This window comes from Culex quinquefasciatus, chromosome 2 (genome assembly GCF_015732765.1).
Source record: "Culex quinquefasciatus strain JHB chromosome 2, VPISU_Cqui_1.0_pri_paternal, whole genome shotgun sequence".
Classification (NCBI taxonomy): domain Eukaryota; kingdom Metazoa; phylum Arthropoda; class Insecta; order Diptera; family Culicidae; genus Culex; species Culex quinquefasciatus.
The window spans coordinates 7315771-7341791 of NC_051862.1; the positions used below are offsets into that span (position 1 = coordinate 7315771).

General features: G+C 37.0%; 1 protein-coding gene and 1 long non-coding RNA gene across 2 annotated transcripts in view; both read left to right on the forward strand.

Moving 5' to 3' along the window:
- The first annotated feature begins 1581 nt into the window (after window positions 1-1581).
- On the forward strand, window positions 1582-5888 carry LOC119766833. The gene is made up of 2 exons (XR_005277166.1): window positions 1582-2566; window positions 5745-5888. It is a non-coding gene; the product is annotated as an uncharacterized LOC119766833 (long non-coding RNA).
- A 176-nt stretch (window positions 5889-6064) lies between these two features.
- Window positions 6065-26021, forward strand: part of LOC6037447 (beta-1-syntrophin) — a 307964-nt gene continuing 288007 nt past the window's right edge. Inside the window, exon 1 of the mRNA XM_038252886.1 lies at window positions 6065-6266. The gene's annotated coding sequence lies outside the window, so the exon portion shown is untranslated. The remainder of the gene's footprint in view (window positions 6267-26021) is intronic.

Here is a 26021-nt window from a genome sequence, read left to right on the forward strand (position 1 = left end):
CGCCAACATTCCCATCAGGAACGAGTTCCAGATGCTGAGCGACGACGAAGAAAACAACAACAACACCGACGGTAGCACCACTACCGACGACGACGACGACGATGGTCGTGCACGGAAAAAAGTGCCGACGCCAAAAAAGAATAATTCTCCAACGGAACGAAGACCACCTCCAATTTTTGTTTTAGACACGTTGGCGGACGATGTTGACGAGTTGCTGGAAGGCCTCGGATATTGTCTGAAAATCGGTAAGTCGGCAGTGCAAGTGATCACACTGAATAAAAAGAGCTTCGACCTGGTGTTTGAAGAATTGAAGCGTAGCAACTTCAACTTCTACACATTCAACCCCGAAAAGCCCCCTGTTAAGGTCGTCTTGCAGGGTTATCAAGACCGTCCGATCTCCGACCTGAAGGGTCACCTTTCGGACGCCGGAATAAAACCGCGGGAGATTAAAGTGCTCTCGTGCAAGACAACGGTAACGGGTACACACACACTGTACCTGTTGTACTTCGACCGCGGCACCGTCAAGATCCAAGACCTGCGGCGGACTAAGACGTTGGACGGTTTTTGGGTAAACTGTCGGTTTTACACCAAGAACCCGACGGACGTAGCGCAATGCCACCGTTGCCAGAAATTCAGCCACGGCTCGCGGAACTGCAACCTCCGGCCCCGCTGCGTGAAGTGCGGTGAGTCACACCTCTCGGAGGCGTGCGCACTGCCACGAAAGGCGGAATTGGGGGACAAGGCAGAACAAACCAAGCCGCGCGTAAAGTGCGCGAACTGTGACGGCAACCATACCGGCAATTACCGCGGCTGCGTCGCGCGCAAGGCCTACCTCGAGGAGCAGGAAAAGAGGAAGAAGAAAGCAGCAGCGTCCCACTCTCCTCAGCGAAGTACGAGCGCAGCCGTTCCTGCAGCTGGACAGCGTACGGTTCCAGCGGACAACTCAGCGTTCCCTCCTGGTTGGGGGCGTTCGTTCGCCAGCGTGGTCGCTGCCGGTAGCGGTAGTACGGCCCAGCAAGAAGTCACCGGGGAAGATCTCTTCACCCTGCCGGAGTTCTTTGCTCTCGCGGGGGAGATGATGACGCGGTTTCGGAGCTGCCGGAACAAGGCAGAACAATTCCTGGCCCTTGTAACTGTAATCTTGCTTTGTGGGATACACAACCCATTTTGCTTCAAAATTTTGAAACTCTTGCTTTGAATCTATTAATTTATGTTATAGAATTTATAAGCAAAAATAATCTATTATCTTCGTGATTTTATCAAACCGAAAAATGCGAAATGTTTGATCAAAACGATTCTGTCCACCAGCGTTTTAAAATTCTCCAAACTGTCAACCCTATTGAAATCAAGCTCACCACCCTAAAGAAACTTCAGATCAAAACAATAATAAAAAAGAGCTCACCTTCTCACCACCCACTGCTCCCCTTTCACCAACTCACCATTCACAACTCTCTCACGCGCTCCCAATCATCTGCGAGAAGAGAGCGAGCGAGCTCCCCAGCTCAGCTTCGGTTTCGTCTCCGGCAAACGCAGCGGAAGAGCAAAAGAGGCCAACTTGGGGCTGCCCCAAGTCAGTCGTCGATTGGCGTACGGTCGGTTCGGTTCGGTTCTTCCCTCATCCAGGTTGACGTCCGCGCGTGTGTGTGTGCGTTTCTCACCTCTCTGCGCCTCCTTCGATGGGGGTGGTGGTGGGTGGTTAAAAGACCCCTGGCTGCAGCTTTAAGGGCTAATTTAGTGCTAGTTTCGACGGGGAAATTGACGATTTGACGCATTTTTGGGGCGTTTTTTTCGGAGGACGGAGCTCGTTCCGGGTTGTGTTTGCACCCTAAACGTGGGGCGGAGTGTGGGCGCATGTTTGGGGTTGTTTTGCTACGACCCTAAACAAACAGAGCTGGGAAGAAGGAAAAGGAAGAGTTTTTTTTTAGCAAAGGATGTTGGCCCGCAGCTGAAGTTTTAGGAAGGAAAACTCCTTCCAGGAAGACTTGAAACTTGGTACCCGTGCCGTTTGTTGTCCCTCTTGTCCGCGGAACAAGACAAAAAAGGACACACACACCGAGTGAGAGGAAGTACGCGGTTTTCGAGGGAAAATCGATTAGAAGTGGTCGTCGTCGATTTTTGACAGTGTGTGAGTGAGAGAAAGTTCGTCTGCGACGGATTTGAGTGAGAATTGCGGGAAACAATCGTTGAATTTCATCTCTTAAAAATTGAAATCTTCAAAAATACCGAAAAAAATAAGGACAGTAGGGGGCATACTGTTCGAATCCAGACGAGAAAAAAAAAACTAAAATCAAAAAGAAGAAAATTTGATTGCATTATTGCCTCCAGCGGAAAAAGGTTCGTTCGCGAGTGAGAAAATCGCGGTGAGCGGTGAGAGAATAATCAAAAAACGAGAGAACAACAGAAAGCCGGTGAGAAGAAGGCAGATTGTTGAATGAAATCGTGAAAAAAATCGAGCGATTTTTTGGTGTAAATTAGGAAATAACAAAATCTATTGATGTTTGGCATTTCTCTTCAAATTAATCGTCGTATTTGTTGTTGGTAGATTGTAAACGAAAAAAGGAAACAGGTAAGAATCGCAGTGCAAGAGAAAAGGGATAAGCGTGAGTGAGGATGGAAAAGGATGAGTGAATGGGGGGTTTGCTCTCATTCTCTCTTGGGATTTTTTTTTGGGAGAGCTTTTACTACCCCCTCAGCAGTGTAGTGTTGCATTATTTTTAGGGGATGAAAAGTTTGAGGCAGGGTGGCTGCTTGTGATTTAGCAATATAGAATGTTTTGAAGTGTCCAGATAATAAGTAAAGTTCTCTGGAATAAGGTATAGATTTTGTTTTGTATTTTCAAAGTTTTTTTTTGCACAGCAGATTGAGGATTTTTTTTAATGAGCCAAGCTAATGTTTTCTTTAACATTATCAAAAGTGTTGAAAGTATTAACTCTTACTTTTATTTTGAACTAGATGAAAGTTTTTATATTTTCAAATCATGTTATTTTCAATACATATTTTATTTAGAACACTCTTAGGCTGGTACAAAATGTACTGTTTTGTCTTTTGGCTCTGGTCGAATTTTTAATATTTCAAGTATGATTTTCAAAATTTTTAAACAAAAAGTATTACCAAATACTACAACATATCAGTTGTGCTACTATCAAATATTAGCACAATAACAATGAACTTATGAAAAAAACAAATTTTTCTTTTACGTTTTGTACAATGTTTTGTAAATTAGTTAAAAAAATATTATTTGATTTAAAATGCATGAATATTATAGAATGTATTCTTAATAATTCGATATCAAGTTTATTCAAACAAAATGTTAATTTTAAGAATGATTTTTTCACCCTATTTTTTGGGAAATTATTTAATGAGGAATGACATGAAATAAAATTGGCAAAAGGTCTTAAAGATTTTTTTAACGTTTGTAAATCTTAATCGAATTTTGGTGAAATGTAGTAAGATTTCGGTAAGATGACAGAACTTGGTGCAAGGTCAAGTGGAAGGATGCCATTTTTTTATTGAATAGATAATTGTTATCTAAGGTAAAATTTGTTTGCAATTGTTCTTAGTGAACATAAAAATACAAATTTGTTAAAAAATAATGCAATAAACTGCAAAATATTTACACCATTTTCACACCGATTAAACATGGTTTGTTCAATGAAGCAATACATCTTTCAACTCCGATTTTTTTAGAGATTCTGAAAAACTTATTTGTTTGAATAGTTTTTTTTTCAAAATAGATACCGGATACAAGAATTTCTCTTGTAATAAATGAAATTTAAAACTGTCTTCTGGAAACATTTCTCAAAACAAATTTCTAGAGTTATCATCTGAATTCAAAAAATCATGAATTAAAATGTTAGAAATGTCTGAAATTGATTTAAAACTAAATATTTACGATGAGAAATAATTGAAATGCTTTCAAGGAAGGTGCCAAACTACAAAAAAATCACGTTTTCTTAAATTTGCCAAAAAAGGATCAAAAAGGCATGACTGTTAAAATTATGATATATTTCTAAGAACATTCGAAGTTAGAAAACGTTAAATTTAATACAAAAAATAAAAAAAAAATAAAAAAAATTATGCTTTAAAATGTAATTTCAATAGTTAACCGTAAATTTCTATTTATGGCAATAATTTATTTTGTTTTAGTGACAGGCTTAACAAAAAGACTTGTTTTTATTCAATGAATGGTGCTTAAACATTACATTTTTAGTCTAATCTTTAAAAAAGTGTCACAAGATTCTTAAGCTATAATTAAAAATGTTTTTGTTTTTGGTTTGCAAAATAATAAGTTTCAGTTTATGAAATAAGTTGCAAGAGAAGATTTTTCAAATCAAGTTTTGCAACGAGTTAAATACAACTTTTTTGTCATTTTGGACTTTGAATGACATTTGCCGTCAAAAATAGTGTCAAACTCCAAAACAGTGCTGAAAAGTCGATCTTTTCAGCACTCAAATAGATTCTGAAAAGTACTTTAAGTATTGTTATTTTTGGCAATGCAAAGTAGGCCGTTTCGTCATCAGAATTGTAAAACAAAATAAATTGAATCCGATTTCTTTCATAAAATATTGATTAATGTTTTTTTATTTAAAAGTTTATGTTTATAGTATTTTGTTTTACGGATTGTAAAATTTTTGGAACTATTTTATTATATTTGTTTTTACATTTCTGATCAAATTGATTTATCAGAACACAAATCAGAACCTGACATAAATTGTGTAAAATATAAATTATCATACATTCTTAGGAATATTGAGTTGCAAAATTTAAAAATTCATCTCAAATTAAAAATTTAACGGAAAATTTTGGTTTGATGATTGCCTTTCAGCCTTGACTTTTAGTCTTGATTGCCAAAGTTCGAGGAACAAAAATTTTAAATTCGATTTAAAATTACTTAATTAGTTTTCATTTGATTTGAAATTGAAAAATGGAGTGCAAAATAAACGAGTTTTTCTTTATTTCAACCTATCTGTTATGGGTTTACAATGCAGACAGTTTGAAATCGATAATTTCCAGAATTGATTGATTTGTGATAGATCGTTTAAAAATAAAATTCAACTTAAAAAATTTAACAACTTAAATCGATTTTTTTAAATCAAAACTTAAGAAAATATTTGCAGTGGCCTGTATCAAAAATGCGAATGTTCCGTCGAAATTGTTTACACTGTTTAAAGTAATCAATAACAGAAATAAAGACATTAAACAAATACAGGTTGACTCGTCATTTTGTTCGATATTCAGATCCTAAAAAGTGTTTAAACTGAAATAATTTTATAAATAGATTAATACAAAGTAATAAAAAATAAAAAAGATTTGTTAATAAATTCGATGGCAACAGGCCAAATTCCTAAAGCATTTGTGTCGTTTATTAGATATTTTTGTTGGTTGTCTAAGAATTAGTTGAAAAGCCAAAAAACATTATTTTTACAAATTAAATCAAGCAGCCACCCTGTTCAGTTCGAATGCAAACCTGGTAAACGAGACGATATGCCACATTTTTTTCCAGTTGACATGTACGTGTGTGTGTGTATTTTTGTGTGCTCATTTCTGTTGTATAGTGAATAATAAATATTACAAATCTCACCCAAATTACTCACGTTTTTCCTCCGGGCAAATTTCGTTTGTGCGGTTTCTCTCTTTCTGTGTGTGTATGCCCGCATATTATTTGTCTGGGTTGTAAATAAATGTAGTTTTTCCGGTTTATCTGATGTGTGCAATTTTCTTTCTCTTCATTCTTTTTTTTCCAGCGTGTTGACTCCTGGATGGTTTAAAAAGGCATAAACGAAGAAAAGTGACGACTTGCGTAAAGCGAAAATAAATAAAAATATAATAAATATAGAGTTTGTGTGACGGTGTCGAGTATACCTAAAGAGAGAGAGAAAAAAAAAAAACACCCCGAGAAGAAAATTGCTTTTTCCCCCACAAATATTCCCCGGTGAATACTGAAAGGAGCAAAATAAGGAAGTGCCGCTGGTGGAAGATAATCTGTCTTATCCGTGGGAGCAAAGGAAAGTGAGGAAAACCCAGAAAAAATAATAATAATCATACGGTCATAAGAGAAAAAAAAAAAAAAATAGAGTCGGAAAATTACACCAGTGAAGTGTGCGTAATAATCGTTGGTTGTTGTTGTGGTGGTGGCTAAAGGATAACGCAGCAGGTGGCGCAGTATCGCGTGGGTGGTCGATTGATGAACACAGAAATTTGCCTGGAACTGGACTGACGAAAAAACACACCAGGCCTGCTAAGCACCCGGAGACCGAATCGAAAAGGTGAGTGACGACGCCTGATGACGCGACTCTGCGACTCGGTCGTGGATTAGTTGAGTGATTATGTGTCGGGGTGGGCTTTGTTTGGGGAAGGGGGTGGCGGAGGACAGATGGTCGTGTTTTTCTGGATTATTTTTAGGCGAAGCGAAGCTCATTGGATATTATTTGGTCGTTTTGTCTAATTGGATGGAATTGATCTTATGGCTGTGTGGATATCGTGTGTTTACCAGCGAAAATGGAACCAGTTGAAGGTGACTTTAACGGTTTGAAGGATTCCCAGTGATTTTGAGAATTGATAGAGAAATCGCACTTATGAATGAAACTACTTTAAGGTTTGAAAACAAACCAACTACCTTTGTAATAGTAGTTTATGCAACCGATCATAACTCTGCTTTGTTCAAAGAGTTTTTCTGATCGACAAGTTGTAGCTATCGATAAAAAGTGTTAACTCTTAAAAAATATTTACCCACATTTATAATTGCATTTTAACCACCAAAATTTGAATATCTGGGTAATTCGCCGACAACTAACACCAAATTGGAAAAAGTTACCCCGACACCTCTTCGATTTGCGTGAAAGTTTGTCCTAAGGGGTAAGGTCGTTGCAAATATTTTTCAAAGTTTATGTCCAAATAGGTTCGAAAAATCAGGGGGCAAAAAAAAATGTTTTCATAAAACTGGAACATTTCAATGGAATTAGAGTCTAATCAACTGAAAACAATCTAAAATGCTTTTTTCTGCATTGACGGTCATTGTTTGGGCACGTTTAAAAATATTTTGAACTATTTTGAAATTACAGTAGTTGTTCGGTAACTGGGCGTTGTCTAACTGGGCTGCTTTTTAATCGGGCGCTCGATAACTGGGCCGTAGCCCAGTTAAAAAGCAGACAAACGTCAAAAAACCAAAACAAACCGAAATCACCGAGGGGTTAATGGATGCAAAAATCATGGTCAACAAATAAAAAAACTTTTTTCAAAGTTTTATGTAATTTCAAGTCACAATTAATGAAATATGAAAAGTAATCATTGTAAACAAATTTGAGTAACTTTTATTTTTATATTTTATCAAAAAAATATTATGCATCGATAGTCCCCTCGTTATTTTTCGTTCAGCCCAGTTAGCGAACAGCATTCGATGACTGGGCTACGTTCTCAGACCAGTTACCGAACAACTACTGTACAATGTTCAGCACAGCAAATACTTTTTTTTCTAACAAAAATAAAATTTTCGTCAATACTTAGACACTTTGTTAAAAAAAAATGCAATCATAAGGCAAAAAAGCTGAACAGGAGTATAATGCATTTTAAAACACTTTTTCATTCAAATGTTGAAACCGTGGCCTGTAATTTCAATTTTTCAACAGTTTTATTTTGTTTTGCCCCACGCCACCTCCCTCGACTTTGGTCAGAGTTGAGGGACATAAACTTCGAAAAATATTTGCAACGGCCTAATTTAGATTCCTGATCTAAGATTAGTGAATTTTCACGATTTCGCGGAAAGCGTGAAATTCGTAGATTTGAAGATTTCCGTGAAATCCCGTGAAGTTTATTAATTTTCTCAAATCAATTCCTTGAAATAACAACATAACAAATATTTTATCCATAAAGGTTTATTAAATAAATTTGTATAGTATTAAATAGAAAAGCGTGAAATGAAACATTGGAAGAATTCTTACCATATAATAAAAATCAGTAAAATCATATTCTCAAAATTATAAACTTATCACAAGCATGATAAATAATATTATTATCAACCATTTGATTGCAGTTATTCTCTTACCAAAAAGTTCAAATTTTACAAATTTTGGCTTTTTCAACCAAAATTTGTTAAAGTTGACTGAACTTTAAATTGTGGTAATTTTTTCAAAGATTGCACAGATTTTTTATATTGAATTGATTTATTTTTAGATATTAATTAAATGCAAACATTCATGTAATAGAACATTAAGTAGAAACATTCTCTTTCCTAAATCAATATATCATTGACTGGAGGAGCAAGCAATCTGAATATAGAATGAAAAATTGAATTTCATTGGATTAGAGAAAAAAGTTCAGAAAATGAATTGCCATTTAGAGTATCAAAAACAGTTTTTCTTAGGAGCAATATTTCTATTCGCGGTAATATCAATTTGACTACTTTTTTTATTTTAAAGGTATAATTTTAAAATAAATTTTAAGATTCAAGCTTGCTTTATCTACTAGATTAAATGAACAGTATTATTGATTTTTAAAATCACATTTTAAGAACATTACAGATTTTTCTGAGTCCTGTTCAATTTTCACGATTTTTGATTATTAAGTAGAAATTAAAAAAATATTACTTTTTAATTTTTTTTGTTCTGATTTTGATTTTAAATGTAGTGTTTGAAAAGTGAGATGAAAACCTTAAAAAATCTTTTTGCAAAATGTCAAGATGTTAAATGTTGATGCAATATGAAATTCAATTAAATGTAAGGAGATAAAATAGAAGCGATTCAGCGAAAACTTTTTAACTATATAAGTCGAAAATTAAAAAAATATAATAATTAAAAAAAAAATCAATAAATGAGAATACCCACCCTAGTAATATTTTAGGTTTTAAGTAGGCCATAAAAGCCTATTTAGGCCGTATAAGGGTTTTCAAAACCATGATAAAACCTGTTAGTTTAAAAATGTTACTAGGGCATGCTCTACATTTCGTTTCAAAATATTTATAAATAAACCACGTGGATTTTTTTTGAATTGAAGACATTTTTTTGTTTATTGAAAAATATTATAAAATGATGAAGCATAAAAAGTAGTTTCTGTAATTTTTTTACATAAAATTTCAGAGTTATTTTAACATTTTTCACGTTCCGCAAAATTTCAGTGAAATTTGAGGGTTTGTAATTAAGGTCCCCGTGAAATTTGCAATTTCTGAACGTGAAAAATCACTTAGCCTTCTGATCACGACTCCGAGCTTCATTTTCCGATATCTCGTGACGGAGGGGCGATACGACCCCTTCCATTTTTGAAAATTCGAAAAGAGACGTTTTGGCTTAAATTTTTAATAAGATATGATTCATGAGCAATTCCATGCCAAATAGGGAATCGGTTGTACCCGACCCTCTCCGATTTCAATGAAACTTTGTAGACATGTTATCCTACGCTTTTATAAGCCATTTTTGTGTATATGGAGCCAGTTCCACTCGATAATGACATTTGAGAAGGGCGTAAGTGTTTTAAATATTTTTGTAATTCGGAATTTAAATATTTCTGTATCTCGAAGCCGTTGCATCGTATCAAAAAGTGGTCAAAGACAAACTTGTAGGAAATTTGACGGGCTTTTCGATAAAAATACACTGAAAGAAAAAAACATTCAACTTTTATGAGATTTATGAGATTTTTCGATTTTGAAGTTTAAAAGTCAAATTTGAGGGGGAGCCCACGATTTTTTTTCGTTCAAAATTTTTGTGAAGATAGCCTAAGATGTTACAAAAAGACTCACGAAAAATGCAGGATGGAGCAACTCACCTAAAAAAATACAAAAATCATTTACTGAAACTGTTTTTTTGAAAAGTGCTCTAAACGTCAAAATTTTCAAAAACCGAACACGGGAATCGATTCTCCAGACAATTTTACATAAAAGTCTCTATATTGACTACTGTCCTTAGTCCAATCCTTGTGAAGTTACAGCGGTTTTAAAAATAAAAATGTTGAAAAAATAGGTTTTTTGATGGTTTTTGGCAATTTCTATATGACAGACTTGATATTTCAGTCTCGTAAATATTTTTACCGAAATGCTCGTCCAATTTCCCATAAGTTTGCCTTTGACCACATTTCAATTGGATGTATGTGCTTACAGATATAAGCTAATTTACTATCCAGGTTACTATACTACACTGCAAAAATATTATGTTTTCAGTTATGAGCAATTTAATTAGCTTATATCTGTAAGCTCATACATCCAATTGAAATGTGGTCAAAGACAAACTTATGGGAAATTGGACGAACTTTTCGGTAAAAATATTTACGAGACTGAAAAATCAAGTCTGTCATATAGAAATTGCCAAAAACCATCAAAGAACCTATTTTTTCAACATTTTTATTGTTAAAACCGCTGTAACTTCACAAGGATTGGACTTAGGACAGTAGTCAATATGGAGGCTTTTATGTAAAATTGTCTGGAGAATCGATTCCCGTATTCGGTTTTTGAAAATTTTGACGTTTAGAGCACTTTTCAAAAAAACAGTTTCAGTAAATGATTTTTGTATTTTTTTAGGTGAGTTGCTCCATCCTGCATTTTTCGTGAGTCTTTTTGTAACATCTTAGGCTATCTTCACAAAAATTTTGAACGAAAAAAAATCGTGGGCTCCCCCTCAAATTTGACTTTTAAACTTCAAAATCGAAAAATCTCATAAAAGTTGAGTGTTTTTTTCTTTCAGTGTATTTTTATCGAAAAGCCCGTCAAATTTCCTACAAGTTTGTCTTTGACCACTTTTTGATACGATGCAACGGCTTCGAGATACAGAAATATTTAAATTCCGAACTACAAAAATATTTAAAACACTTACGCCCTTCTAAAATGTCATTATTGAGTGGAACTGGCTCCATATACACAAAAATGGCTTATATAAGCGTAGGATAACATGTCTACAAAGTTTCATTGAAATCGGAGGGGGTCGAGAAAAAAGTACCTGAAAAATTCCTGTTTTGGGCTGGAATTGCTCTCATACAGTACTCAAACTTACCCAAAAAAAATCATATTTTAAGACTTAAATGGCTCAAAACGACCTCAGCCATATTACCATTTGTGCGCTTTTTCCCAAAACAATAAAAATAAAAACCAAAATCGAAAACCCAGCTCCAATCTTGAATCCGATACTGCACCGGCGGTGGTCGTCCAACCCCCACGCGGTTGCTTTCCAAGCCATTTCCGGTTCCGCGGGCACGGACAAACCCTATCATTCCCATCAACCAACTCGCATCAGCAGCCCTCACCGCGTCCCAAAACGTGTAAAAACGAACAAAACGAACAGAGAGCGAGCGAAAAAAATGATGCGGTGAGCCACAAAATTTAATTCCGTGCGGTGGATTTATGATACAGCATTTATCATTTCACTAAACGTACCTCGTAGTCCAGGGGTGGCGCAAGGGGGACGGTTATTAGGCGCGGGGGGCTGTTTTCACCCCCGGAATTGTTTGCTGGCCAAATATCACTGTGAAAGTGGGTGGTGGGATGGTTTCGGCGAAGGTATTTTGCCACCTGGAATAGACCGCCGCCGACCTGCGAGCCGAGCTCAGAGGTTTGGTTTGTTGGACCAGGGCAGGGCTGTAAAAAGGGGGGTAGAGGAGGGTGCTTTTTCATTGCGAGCGCTTTGTAAACAAAAGGAAAATTGAAAATGGCTCGTTTTTCATTAGGATGATGGACCAAGAAGGGATGGGCTCCCACGCGTTTTGAGGGTGGGTGGACCGTTGAGGGTTAGTGGCTTCCGACTTTTCTGTTGGTTTGTGTGTTTGCTTTTTGCAAATGTTTGTCCCACGCGCGGGACGGGCTATTGCAATGATATGCCCTCCGACGGTTGCATCCACACCGGGGTGCGATTTGTTGTGGGCAATTCTGCTGATGGGAACGGAACCCGGGATTGATTCACTTGCTCACGTGAGTATCAATGGTGCGATTGAATATTTTGCAGCGTTTTCGAGAAATGAATCAAGAATGTGATAAATTCAAACTTTATGCGATATCACTTTTACTTGCAATATAAGTGAATTTATTTTAAAGTAATTCCACCTAAATCGTTGTTCCCGAAACATCCTACGTGTTACACAAAAAAACTGGGTTTCCTCCAAATTTCTAGAACAAAGTACACGGAGAAAAAAGAGTTCCCGAAATCGAAAACAAGCGCTCATGAAATTAGGAACCACGAACAAAGTGTTCAAATGCCATGGTAACTTTTTGAAAAACGTACCTACCATGACATTTGAACACTTTGTTTGTAGTTCCAAATTTCATGAACGCGTGCTCACGATTTTGGGAACTTATTTTTCTCGGTGTAATGGATATTTTTGGTTTTTGGATATTTTTGGTTTTTGGATATTTTTGGATCTCCGCCACAATAGTTGTCTCTGATTTGTGTGAATCTTTGTCCTAAGTTGTAACTTTTGTCCCTGATCACGAATCCGAGGTCTTTTTTTCGTTATCTCGTGACGGAGGAGCGGTACGACCCCTTTAATTTCTGAACATGTGAAAAAAGATGTGTTTTTCAATAATTTGCAGCCCGAAATGGTGATGATATGGAAATTTGGTGCCAAAATGCCTTTTTTGTAAAACTGGACGCTCGATTTGATAGCTTACTCAGAATTCCAAAAAAAAAAAACATCTATACAGCAACTCCCCACGAAAACAGCATGGAAAAAAACAAAAGTGCTCGGATCGTGCTCAAAAATTTTCTGGGGGTTCCCTGGCCGAAATAATTAGACCCGTATTTTTTTGTTTGGCCATTAGGGTGACCTACGCCGTGTTAGGGTGGTCTGAAAAATGGCCATTTTCGTCGATTTTCGCAAAAACCACTTTTTTCAAAAAATCATATCTCCGCGTCATTTCATCCGATTTTAGCTGTCTTAGACGCAAAAGATAGGTGATAAGTTGGTCTTTCAAAGAAAAATAATAAGAAGTTTCAAAAATCTAGCCTAACATATGAAAAGGGCGTATGAAACATTAAAATGCCGTTTTGACGGTGTCTGGACCAAAGAGCCTATGTCTGGAAATATTTTTATCGGATTCCCCGGACATTTTTACATAACATACTAAAAAATGGGAGGAGTTCATTAACAGGATTCCGAGATATGATTTTTTGAAAATAAAATCCGTGTTTTTCGACGCGCCGCGCGCAAAAATCGGAAAATGACGAAATCGGCAAAAAATCAATTTTTTTCATTAAAACTGCGATAACTTTAAAATTTCAGCAATGACCTATAGATGTTTGGGTACCAAAATATTTGTAATTAAAAGACGCAATTTTATGTAAAAATGTCCGGGGAATCCGATAAAAATATTTCCAGACATAGGCTCTTTGGTCCAGACACCGTCAAAACGGCATTATAATGTTTCATACGCCCTTTTCATATGTTAGGCTAGATTTTTGAAACTTCTTATTATTTTTCTTTGAAAGGCCAACTTATCACCTTTAATTTGCGTATAAGACAATTGAAATCGGTTAAAATGGCGCGGAGATATGATTTTTTGAAAAAAGTGGTTTTTGCGAAAATCGACGAAAATTGCCATTTTTCAGACCACCCTAACACGGCGTAGGTCACCCTAATGGCCAAACAAAAAAATACGGGTCTAATTATTTCGGCCAGGGAACCCCCAGAAAATTTTTGAGCACGATCCGAGCACTTTTTTTTTTTTCCATGCTGTTTTCGTGGGGAGTTGCTGTATAGATATATATATATATATATAAAAAATTACGACGGTTTTGTTCGAACGCGAATCAATTCAACACGGAACGTCGGATCGAGGTGCTCTTTGTTGCGTTGGGTTCGTATAAGTCCAAGGAAGGTTCTTACGCCAAAAAGTTACAACTATGGCAACTCTGGAACCGATTCCGGAAAATCTGCAGATTGTACGGGAAAAGTTACGTAAAAACAAATTTTGATCACAGGAGGCTGAGTAAGCAAAAAAGTTAAAAACGTCAACAAACAAAAAAAGGCAGAACGAAGTTTGTCGGGTAAGGCTTGTATATATATAAAAAATTTCGACGGTTTTGTTCGAACGCGAATCAGTTCAATACGGAGCGTCGGATCGAGGTGCTCTTTGTTGCGTTGGGTTCGTATAAGCCTAAGTAAGGTTTGTACGCTAACTAATTGACACTTTGGCAACTCTGGAACCGATTCCGGAGCATCGGCAAATTGTATGGAGAAAGTTCCGTAAAATCAAATTTTGATCACAGGAGGCTGAATAAGCAAAAAAGAAAAAAACGTCAACAAACGAAAAAAAAAGGCAGAACGAAGTTTGTCGGGTAAGGCTTGTTTTTCATAAAAAAATGCAAAAAATGTTTCAAAAATTCTGCAATTTTTCTCAACCGTTATTTTTTTTTAAACATGTCATTTTATGGGAAATTTAATTTACTTTTTAATCTGCAATAACCCAGAAGGGTGATTTTTTCATTTAGAGCAGAATTTTTCATTGTAAAATTTCATATTTTTCTAACTTTGCAGGATTTTTTTAGAGTATAACAATGTTCGACAAAGTTTTAGAGCAGACAATTAGATTTTTTTTGTAAACATAAGGAGCTGGCTTGTGACCATTACGAGTTATCACGAATAAAAAAAAATATGGAAAAGTAACTTTTTTCGTTTATTTTTTGTTTCGTTGTTCTTGTCTGTCTCGTGTGACCTGAACGGCCATGATCATTAAAATTTGTTTTTTGACTACAAAAGTTTGCCTTTGCAAATATTTTTAGAAATTGACTTCTTAAGCTATTCTTAGTTTTCAAAATATCCAAACCTATTTCGTTAAAAAAGGGTATTGAAAATTTTAAAGGAAATCTTTCCATAATTTATAAAATTGAAAACTAAACAGTTCAGTTCCTAGCTGAAAGTTCCTGTTAACCCTCTACTGCCCAAATTTTTTTTTCGAAAATATTTATTTTTCCCGTGTTCAGGAGGTCATTTTGAGCAACTTTTGTTCTACGAAAAACTTTACTTCTCTTGTTTTATGTTTTCCTTGTTTCATTTTTAGTATTTTAATTTGCATTTATCTTGTTTAGTTTATGTTTGTTTTTGGTAGTATTTGGCCTACTCTACCATCTAATATAATTCCATTTCGCCTATCTAATTTTTTCATGTTTTTACAGTCACTTTTTCAATTTTTTGCATGTTTTTCACATTTTCTGCCATAGAATCGCACCATCATCGTTTAAATTGCAAAAAATGCGTAGAGGCATAGTCTGGGACACTACAAAAATTACTGCATACTTCTTTTTACTGAAAATATAGGAAATGTTAGTAAAAAACACAGCCAAAGTTGACCCCTAAAAAAATGACATTTTTAAAAACATTGGCAAAGTCACATAAAACAAGTTAAACTTCCAACCCTGAAATTTTCTAAAATTTTAAGAGTTCTTCTTTCCAATGCTTTTTAAATATCAAAAATCGGTTGGAAAATTGATTTTTGGCGATTTTTTAGATCGAAGCCCGTCTAAAGGCGGGGTTAGGTTGTAGAGGGTTAAAAAGAAGGGGATTCATCACGTGGCTTCAATTTATTTTTTCTCACTTAGTCTGATGCTAAAGTCGGTAAACTTTCCTCCCTCGCAAAACGCGCGTCGTTCGCAATTTTGTGCGATATTTTTGTTTACTTTCTTCCTTGGCTGTCTCCTGGTCTCAGGACCTTCCAGTTCTACAAGACTAGAAAAGTTCCACTTTTCCCTCCCATATAGCGAAAAGGAGAAAGATGATGCTCGGCAAGCCGCAACAAACATTAGGCGAAGGTCGCGCGCTGTGGCACCTTCAATTACTCTCCCGGGATCCCAAATGGGGGGTGACACGTGGTGGGAGGTAATACCCAAGTGGAGCACGCGACCGCATTTCGAAGTAAAGAGTAAACAACTTTTTTTTCCTCTCGCAAATTGGTGCTACTTTTTTTACTCCTTTTTTGAGGTTAGAGTTTATAAAATAAGGGGGTGGACTTTTGGGTTGGGAAAGAAATGGCAGCAATTGCCTAAAAGGTGAAGTGTCATAATTCTCGACTACAAATTGACGAAGGGGACGAATTTCAGGTTTTGGGTTTCAACCTTAAATATACTTTAAAAAAGCTGATTTATAGACAGGCAGTATGTTTAAATTTAGAAAAAATCGTGTTGAAAATAAAATAAAACCTAGGTTGAAATAGCATTTTGCTAAATTTTATCGAAGAAATTTAGAAAATTAGAACAATACAGAACATTGAAAAAACAATTCTGACACACTAAATCGCCCATTTCTCTAGAAATGTATAATTCATGACAGAGTTGTCAGATCTCTTAAGTTAATGACCCTTGGGATAGGAAATTTTAGTATCTCTTTTCAACAATATACATAAAGATAGTATAAAGAGTTTCTCTTTTAAATTCATTAGATCCAGATTTGAAAAGTTTTCTAAAATTGACTTAGCAACTTGCACCTTATAGAAGTGTTGCGAAATTATCAATATCTTTTTCTCATATGAAAATTTTCTTTAACTAGAATATTTTAGCAAAATCCATGTTTGGTTAAAGCATTATAATCCGAACCCTTATTTAAACGAACTTCAATATAAAAATTCAACAATAATCATTTTTTTTTACAAATGTCTTATCTTCAAATAGTATTGGATTGGAAAAAGCTTTTTTAAAAGAAAATCTTTGGTTTGATGATTCATTGTTTTATATGGAAAAATGTGTTTTGCTGGGTTCAATTTTAACCAATTCTTATTTTTTTTAATGGTCCAATAATAAATTTAGATTTTTTGCTTTTTGGGTATTTTTAAAACCGCCTTGAGTCAGGGGCATTCAAAAAAACCTAAAAAAGCCAAATTTTCGAGCTCGGACTCTTGCACCCTTCGAAAAAGTTGTAGGAAATTAAATTTCCTACAAGAATCTCACACTACTGTCCACAACATTTAGTTTGATCCATTCCATCAGGGTGCCCAATCAACTCCGTATTTCGAATTTTTATTTCTTTGTGTACACTTCATATGAAATTACCCACATTTTTTTGCGAGACCAGCGCCACGAGGTGCCAAAATCCTGATGCGATGTTTTCCCAATACATTTTCGTGATTTTTCCCATATAAACTTCAACGATAAAAAGCGACCCCTTAACCTTAACCGATTTGGCTCAAAATTGGCACAGTTACTTATTATTGCCTAAAGAATCGAGTCAGGGGGTATCTCTTAAGATTTTCAAAAAATTTCATTTTTTCTTTTCACCCTACTGTTGAGCCTTAGTATGGCATTTGGGAATTTTAAGGCAATCAAGTTAGAAGATCAGATTCCTTTTCGTGGATTCAAATTCCTATGCTAAGTCTATGTTAAGTGATTGCAGATAGATCATTAAATGACCTCAGAGCTCTGAAACCTCCGAACACAGAAAAAATCGAAAACAAATTTAAACAGTAAATGGTTAAACTTATAAATTTTAGATCTCCAGAACTGTCCACTAGGGTGGCCCAAATCCGGGAACTATCACCTGAGATCAAATTTCAAATTTGTGCTTGATCTGACCACGGGAACCTCTCACTGTAACCATTTAAAGTATGGGAAAAATCTTCAAAATTCTCCAAATAACAAGTCATAGGTAAAAACATGATTTTACGTGTGATACAGACGATTATATCGATTCTTGAGTTTACATAAACCGAATTTACATGTGATTCATAATTTTCGTGTAAAGTAAGTTTACACTATTTTCTGTGTACACAGAAAAAGAGGTGAATTTTGGAAGGCTTGAAATATGATTTGTTAAATTTTTTGAGTAAAAGTAAAAAAACCTTTAGAATTTGTAATTTAACAAAAACTGATTAAAATTTCAGCAGTTTCTCATGTACAATTTCAGCATGTCCTGATCTCGGTGCTGAATAGTGGTTCGCAAAACGGCCTCAATTTTGAACTGTCAAAGTGGAAGCAATTTACTGTTCGCCAAAAGTAGAGAGTATTGATATCGATCAATAAAAATTGTTGTTTTTTTTGCAAGAATGATAAATGTGTGGCTTTTGAGGACCTGGAGTTGGAGTCAAGAAATAATAAGAAAGTTGTAGACGAGATCGTAATTTTTAAAAATAATGGAAGTTGTTTATGGAGCCGATGCGGTTGTATCCACCCAGAAGCTGTCTTTATTGTTTGATTCCATTTGAAAACCAGATTTAGTGAAAATCTTTTCTGTTTGTTGGATCAGCTTCGCTAGAATCAGCGATATTTTTTCGCTGGACCAGGAAATGCTGCAGGATTCCTAAATCAGCCAGGGAATTTATCTGCGACATCGCAGAATGACACCCTCGCCGCAGTTCTTCGTCACCCGTAGAAAAGAAAAATCTCTTCTAACCCGAATCAAAACGTGGCAATTTCCAGCAAAAAATGTCAAAAAAAATGTCAAAAACTAGACAAAATATAACACATACTACTGATTATACAACATTTACCAATAAAAAAAGTCATGCTTGTGCTTGAACTGCCTCTTAGTTTGTAGATGTAAACAAAGTGGGATCATTCGAAAATCACGTTACGCATTCTCTTTACTCAGCACCCAGGTCCTGATGTAAAATAATACTTTTTTGACACAAAATTTGTCACTATTTCCAGATGTAATATTACCCTATTTTTGTGTAGCGATGTGTTAATCTTCGAATTGAGGGGATAGCCCCGGGGTACCCGGATTTGGACCACCCTACTGTCCACTACTGTTCACAATATTTTAGCTTTATCCATTCCACCAGGGTGGCCAATCAACTCCGTATTTCGAATTTTCACTTCTTTGTGTACACTCCATATGAAATGACCCACATTTCAAACTTTTACTCTGCATTGTGTCAAATCTGATAATTTTCAAAAGGACGCTGTGTGCTTTTTTGAACGCAAAAGCATTTCCCGCGACAGCCAGCAAACTTTTCCCGCCACCGTGCGCATTAAACAGCATAAATTTGACTTTTGTTTCAGCGTTACATTTGTTTGCCATTGTTGGGGCGGTTGGTGAGTTGTACTTGGGTTATGTGACACTTTGTTACAATAATTTTATTGATGATTTTGTTAACAAGTTTTTTTTGTGAAATTCTTACATTAATAGTTTATTCATAGATTATGAGAAAGGATTTTAGCGGCGTTAAATAAAAAAATATTTTATTTTCGGTAATTTGAAAGCGACATCACTGTACCATTCATGTACCATCTGCTCAATGGAGAGCTTCTGCCGCGGCTAAGTTTGGCTGTCGCCATTGCTGCATAGAAAAGCATAGAGTTCGCCTGGCTGTTGTTGCTGGTTGTTGTTGTGTTAGTTATAGTTGGCAGTGGTCGTGATGCTGGCTTGGGGTGCCAAGCTCGCACCATAAATTATAAGCTTAGAAGTGTATGCTAATGAACTGTGGCGGTGTTGAGTAGCAGTTTGGGCTGTGGGTCGAGGGATGGGGGAATTTTTACGCAAAGTTTTGTTTGTTCCGTGGTATAATTTTTATATTTTGACTGCCGTTCTGCTCTTGCTCTCTCTGCATGGGAATAGGCGATGAGGGGAAATTTGGAGGGGTGGGGGGAAAAAGGAAGTCGAGCCACACAACCCCCAAAACCGGAAAAGGTATTAAATTTTATCGCACACCCAGTTTTGCCGCCGTTAATGAGCGAAAAAGCTTATACGGAATTTTCACGGTTGCATTCAACTTTGTGCGTTTCATTCCCAACTTTTACATTCATGCATGCATTAAGGATTTACGACGGGTTGGCAAAGCGCTTGTTTCAGATACTTTGTTTTGATGTGTTTCAGGAATAGATTTTTTTTTATTGGGGTTGGGTGTATTTATGTTTTGAGAATTACATAGTTATGGTATGGATTCGAAATTCGGAAAAGTTATTTGTCAATATAGTTTCCAAAAAAAGGTTCCTATTATAAGAAATTGTAAACATTTAATATTTTTTCATAAGAATCTAAAAAACTTATGATTTACGTTACCCCTAAATAAAAAAAAATCGAACTTTGCAAGTGTTGCCAGCAAATAACAAACCATCTGTCAAATGACACTAAACGTTTAAACACCCCTCTCCCCCTGACAAGGTGTTGCCACTTGCAGAATCCCCTTCAATTTTCGACAGAAACCCCGAAAAAAATCTCCCCTTTCACCCAATAAACACACATATTTCCCACACACACTCGCACGCCTCCTCCCTCAACCAATCAGGGCACATTATCAAGATTAATGGGGCTGAACAGTGTTGCCGGAAATGATAATAAAATTTATGATTTATGTATTCGCGCCGTGGCCAAAAAAAGAGAGATAGAGAGAGAGAGGGGGCGTCGGCAGAAGCCGTCACTCGTTTGTCTCTCACACATGGAGCTCACCCCCCCCCCCTCCCTTTTCAGGTGCTCCAAATCGTCTGTTTGCATTTGCCCCAACTGCAGTAGCACAGAATTTGGCGTGTACTTATTTCGGCGAGCTTTTTTTTCGTTGCGACCACGTGTGCGCGCTCTCGTGAATTTCCGATTTTTATGGCCCCGAGCGCCGCCAGCCACAATGAATAAAGCTACGACAAACGGAAGGAACTGCTTCATGAAGCAATTTTATAGTTGTCATACAGTTGGTCGCGGAAAGAGTTGAACAAAAAAAAAAAAAAACGCTTGTTCCATGAGTTGCCGCAGTAGGCGTATGCTAAGTGCGAGGTCGTTGCTCCGACTACTTTGACCAGGTCTTACAAGGTGACCACTAGCCCCCAAATTTATGCACTCTGCAGAGCCGGTTTTGACTTGGACTTGAACAAAAATGTTCGAGCTTTTTTCTCGGAGTGCCACTTCTGGGTGCCACACACACGGTGAAAAATGGCCGGGTTCAGTTCGGCTGAGGTCCACGCTGGTGGTGGAAAAATTTGGGCCAGGCACTCTGGCAGGTATGCAAATTATGATCACTTCAGCGCCGCGGTGATTTATGATTGGCGATGAGCCGTTTTTTGTTCTTGAAGCGTTTTTGGGGTTTGCAACGAAAACACGGTTGTATTCCCGAGGGATTTTCAAGAAATTGGAACTTCAGCCGGACTCTGACTGTAAGTCTGGCGCTGGCTCTGATTTTGACTCTGATTCAGATTCTTATTCTGATTCTGACTCTGATTCTGACTCTGACTCTGATTTTGGCTTTGATTTTGACTCCGACTCTGACTTTGATTCTGACTCTGATTCTGACTCTGAATCTGACTCAGATTTTGCTCTGACTCTGACTCTGATTATGACTTTGATTCTGACTCTGACTCTGATTCTGATTCTGACTATGATTCTGGCTCTGATTCTGACTTTTATTCTGACTCAGACTCTGATTCTGACTCTGATTCTGACTTTGATTCTGATTCTGACTCTGATTCTGCCTCTGATTCTGACTCTGATTCTGACTTTTATTCTGACTCTGACTCTGACTCTGACTCTGATTCTAATTCTGATTCTGATTTGATTCTGACACTGACTCTGATTCTGATTCTGACTCTGAATCTGACTCTGATTCTGACTCTGACTCTGATTTTGGCTTTGATTTTGACTCCGACTCTGACTCTGATTCTGCCTCTGATTCTGACTCTGATTCTGACTTTTATTCTGACTCTGACTCTGACTCTGATTCTAATTCTGATTCTGATTTGATTCTGACACTGACTCTGATTCTGATTCTTATTCTGATTCTGACTCTGATTCTGACTCTGACTCTGATTTTGGCTTTGATTTTGACTCCGACTCTGACTTTGATTCTGACTCTGATTCTGATTCTGACTCTGATTCTGAATCTGAATCTGACAATGATTCTGAATCTGACTCTGATTCTGATTCTGACAATGATTCCGAATCTGACTCTGACACTGATTCTGAATCTGACTCTGATTCTGACTCTGATTCTGACTCTGATTCTGACTTTGATTCTGATTCTTACTCTGACTCTGATTTTGGCTTTGATTTTGACTCCGACTCTGACTTTGATTCTGACTCTGATTCTGATTCTGACTCTGACTCTGACTCTGCCTCTGATTCTGACTCTGATTCTGACTTTTATTCTGACTCTGACTCTGATTCTGACTCTGACTCTGACTCTGATTCTGACTCTGACTCTGACTCTGACTCTGACTCTGACTCTGACTCTGACTCTAACTCTGACTCTGACTCTGACTCTGACTCTAACTCTGACTCTGACTCTGACTCTGACTCTGATTCTGATTCTGATTCTGATTCTGACTCTGACTCTGATTCTGAATCTGATTATAACTCTGATTCTGACTCTGATTCTTATCCTGGCTTTGTTTCTGGCTCGGATTCTGATTCTGACTTTGAAACTGATTCTGAAACTGACTCTGATTCTGACTCTAATTCTGACTCTGATTCTGACTCTGATTCTGATTCTGACTCTGATTCTGACTCTGACTCTGATTCTGATTCAGAAATTGATTCTGACTCGGATTCTGACTATGATTCTGATTCTGACTCTGATTCTGATTCTGAATCTGATTCTAACTCTGATTCTGACTCTGATTTTGGCTCTGATTCTGACTTTGAAACTGATTCTGAAACTGACTCTGACTCTGAAACTGACTCTGAAACAGACTCTGAATCTGAATCGGATTCTGACTCTGATTCTAATTCCGATTCTGATTCTGATTTTGGCTTTAATTCTGACTCTGACGATGATTCCGATTCTGACTCTGATTCTGACTATGATTCTAACTCTGATTCTGATTCTGACTCTGATTCTAACTCTGATTCTGATTCTGAATCTGATTATAACTCTGATTCTGACTCTGATTCTGGCTTTGTTTCTGGCTCGGATTCTGATTCTGACTTTGAAACTGATTCTGAAACTAACTCTGACTCTTATTCTAACTCTGATTCTGATTCTGATTTTGGCTTTAATTCTGACTCTGAATCTGACTCTGAAACTGATTCTGAAACAGACTCTGACTCTGACTCTGGCTGTAAAAAAATCATTATCAATTTTTCTTGATGTTTGAATTGCTAATTTTGACAACCCTGCCAGCAAAATTGATTTTTGATGGCATTGTCGATCTCTTCTCAATTTAAGCGCCAAATTTCCATCAAAAAGAAACAAAATTCCGCAGCTGCTCAGCTGCATTCCCCGGCCGAACCAGTGAGCCACTTTACATTTTGGCGTCCAAACTTCAAAGGCTCTCCAGAAATGTATTCAATCCCAAGTCCATTACGCGGGACAAAAACGACGATAGCGATCTTGAAGCTGTGACTGCCATCCCATGAATGCCACCTGCTGTCTTTCTGTTTCCGGCCTTGGCCCCAGTGGCACCTTATGGCAAACGAGGAAGACAGTTGGCATCAATCGTCCCCCGACGGAAAATCACGGAATCATTCTTGCGAAGGCACTGGTGCCCCCTAAAATGGAATATGGCGTCACGTAGCGGACGTCGAGCAAAATTGGAAAACAAAAATGAAGAATACGCACGAACTGCGCGCGTAAACGGCATAAAAATCAAATTTATTCCAAGCGTACACTTTTTTCAGTGCGTGCGCCAGAAACGTCAAACCCCGACAATGCAAATCACATTCGATTTAACGATTTGGCAATATTGTTTTATTTTTATTCCTGGCAACATTGACTTTGGAAATTTTTAATTAACTGCCAAGGTTAATCCAATTTCGGTTGACTTTCCGCGTGCCACACTGAAACAAAACGGCGAATCAAATTAACTTTTACATCATTGCACGCGCCCTGTTTTATGGCGAAATGCCCCATAAAACGAGGGGCCCCTCAATTCCCGTGCGAGCTTTTTCCGATAAGCTCACGTGCGTGTTCCCGAAAGGGTAATAATTTTTAATATTTACCTCCTCTCGGAAGCACCCTCGCTTTTTATGGCGCAAATCAAATGTAAACAAACATTTCCCCCTTCCCCGCTCGCGCGTCGCGCGATTGTATCTAATCTATTCGCGCGCCCTCTCCCTCTCATTTGTAGCAAAATTTTATTTCTCAGGCAAATTTTTATGACAGCTACCGCGACACCCCTCGTCATCCCGGCCTTTTTAGTTGATGATCAAAGTGAAGCTTTGCGCGGTTGATGGACCGCGGAAAGATGCTTTCAAATGCGATGACGGCGACCGATTGTAAGTGGAACTTTATTGGAATGCCATAAAGGGGGCTCCGCCCCACCGAAATGGGACCGAAGTAGGCGGCGGCAGTTTGACACAGAAAACGGGAATTCAAACTAAATGACCAGCTGGGATGTGGCGCGCCAATTTGCTAAAAACACAAATATTTGCGTTGCTTTTCGAAAGCAGCGGCCATTATGGCGCTTGCCATAAAATTTGCTGTCAAGGTGACAGCGCGCTTCGCGCAGCAGCCAAGGGATAGCCCATTAGAGAGCAGCAGCAGTAAGCCAGGTCATCATCATTTGGCCGATCTTATCAAGCATCCAGGGCATGCTGTGTGATCATCGGGGTAGACGGACGTGCCTGTCCCGTCAAACTGGACAAACTCAGTAGGCCGCGGCGGCATCGTTTCAGGAACGAAGAAAAAAAATGAGAACGTAGAAGGCAACGCGATGTTTTATTCAATTTATTTATCTTCGTGCCTCGCCCAACATAATCAGCGCGAAAGCTGGGAAGGCAGAACGGCAGACCGGCTCGATGATAGACCAATTTAGATGACAGCTCTAGCCGAGATGATTTATGGCGCTTTGATACACCCAAATTGATATGTAGTCGGGGGGTGTATTATGGTATAAAATTTGTGTGTGTGCTTGTAAACAAGACAGTAGACGATGTGGTGGGCTCGGGTTGCGATTCCGGTCATTCAAAATCTTTATTGGTTCTTATAGGGTGAAGAAAGGAATGTTTATGGGCTGTTAATGACCGACCGAAGGAGATCAAAATTGTTGACAAGTCGTCTGCATTTTGTTGAAATTGATGGGATGATTTGTCACAGTGCTGTTTTGCTAAGTTGAATTTCTACTCCGTTTTTGTTGACAAGAAGTTTAACGATGACAGCAAACCGAGCAGCAAACCAATTGTTTTTATTTATTTTTTTCCATTCGTAATATTGAACCCGCTATCTCATCTATTTACAAGAGATATTGACCAAAGTCAACTAAATTTTTATGTACCGTAAACCGGGGTGACTTTGATAGGATTTTGATTTGTTTTTAGAATATTTTCTGACAGGTAAGGTTTTTCTCAAGATTATTATTTTTAAAACATGTACTGGGGTAGACCACACAAAGTCCATGCACTATTTCGGAAAAAAAGTTTTTTTCAATAATGTTTAGAAAAATTAAAAATTCTTAGTTTTAATTCCGGGGTGACTTTGATAGTCATAGTTTTTCTTGTTAAAATCATATTTAAGATGTTCAAACTTTATTTGTACGCTAAATGTACCATCACTAAAGTAGCTGATATAGTTTTTAAGAAAAAAAAATCAATGTTTATATTTAGTTAATAAAGTGTATAAGCTTTTAAGCAAAATACATATACATTTTAGGTAAAATTGTTAAAAAGTCGGAATTTTGCCTGAAATTTGTTAAAACTAGTTTTCTTTGTAAAATTATCGATTATTGCATTTTATACTGAATTCGAAGCACAAATCACAAGTTTTCACATTTTACATGAAATTTGTTCAACTGAAATTGCCTTCTAATTTAGAGATTTTTTTTAATTGTGTTTCAAAAACACATATTATTTATTATTTACAAACTTTTTTAACCTTCTCTTAGTGGAAAATTGTCCAAAGAATCCGAAAATGCATTCCGTTTTCCGATTAAAAAACATGTTCATTGAGAAAATCAAGACACTTTGAGAAGTTTAAAATAATGACTTTCATCAACATTTTCTTAATTATAGTTAACTATCTGTTTAAACTTGTCAAAATTTTATGAAAAGTTCTTCTCGAGGTACTTTGAACACTTCTCTACCACAGTCAGTGTGTTTCTAGACCATTCCTTACGTATTTTAATTGTACTCTTCATTTTGCGAAAAAATCGCAAACCTATCAAAGTCACCCCGGCTATCAAAGTCACCCCGTTTTACGGTACTGATTTGTTTCAGTGTTATGTTGTTTATGCCATAAAATTTAATTGTAAACAAAACAATCTAAGTGGTCC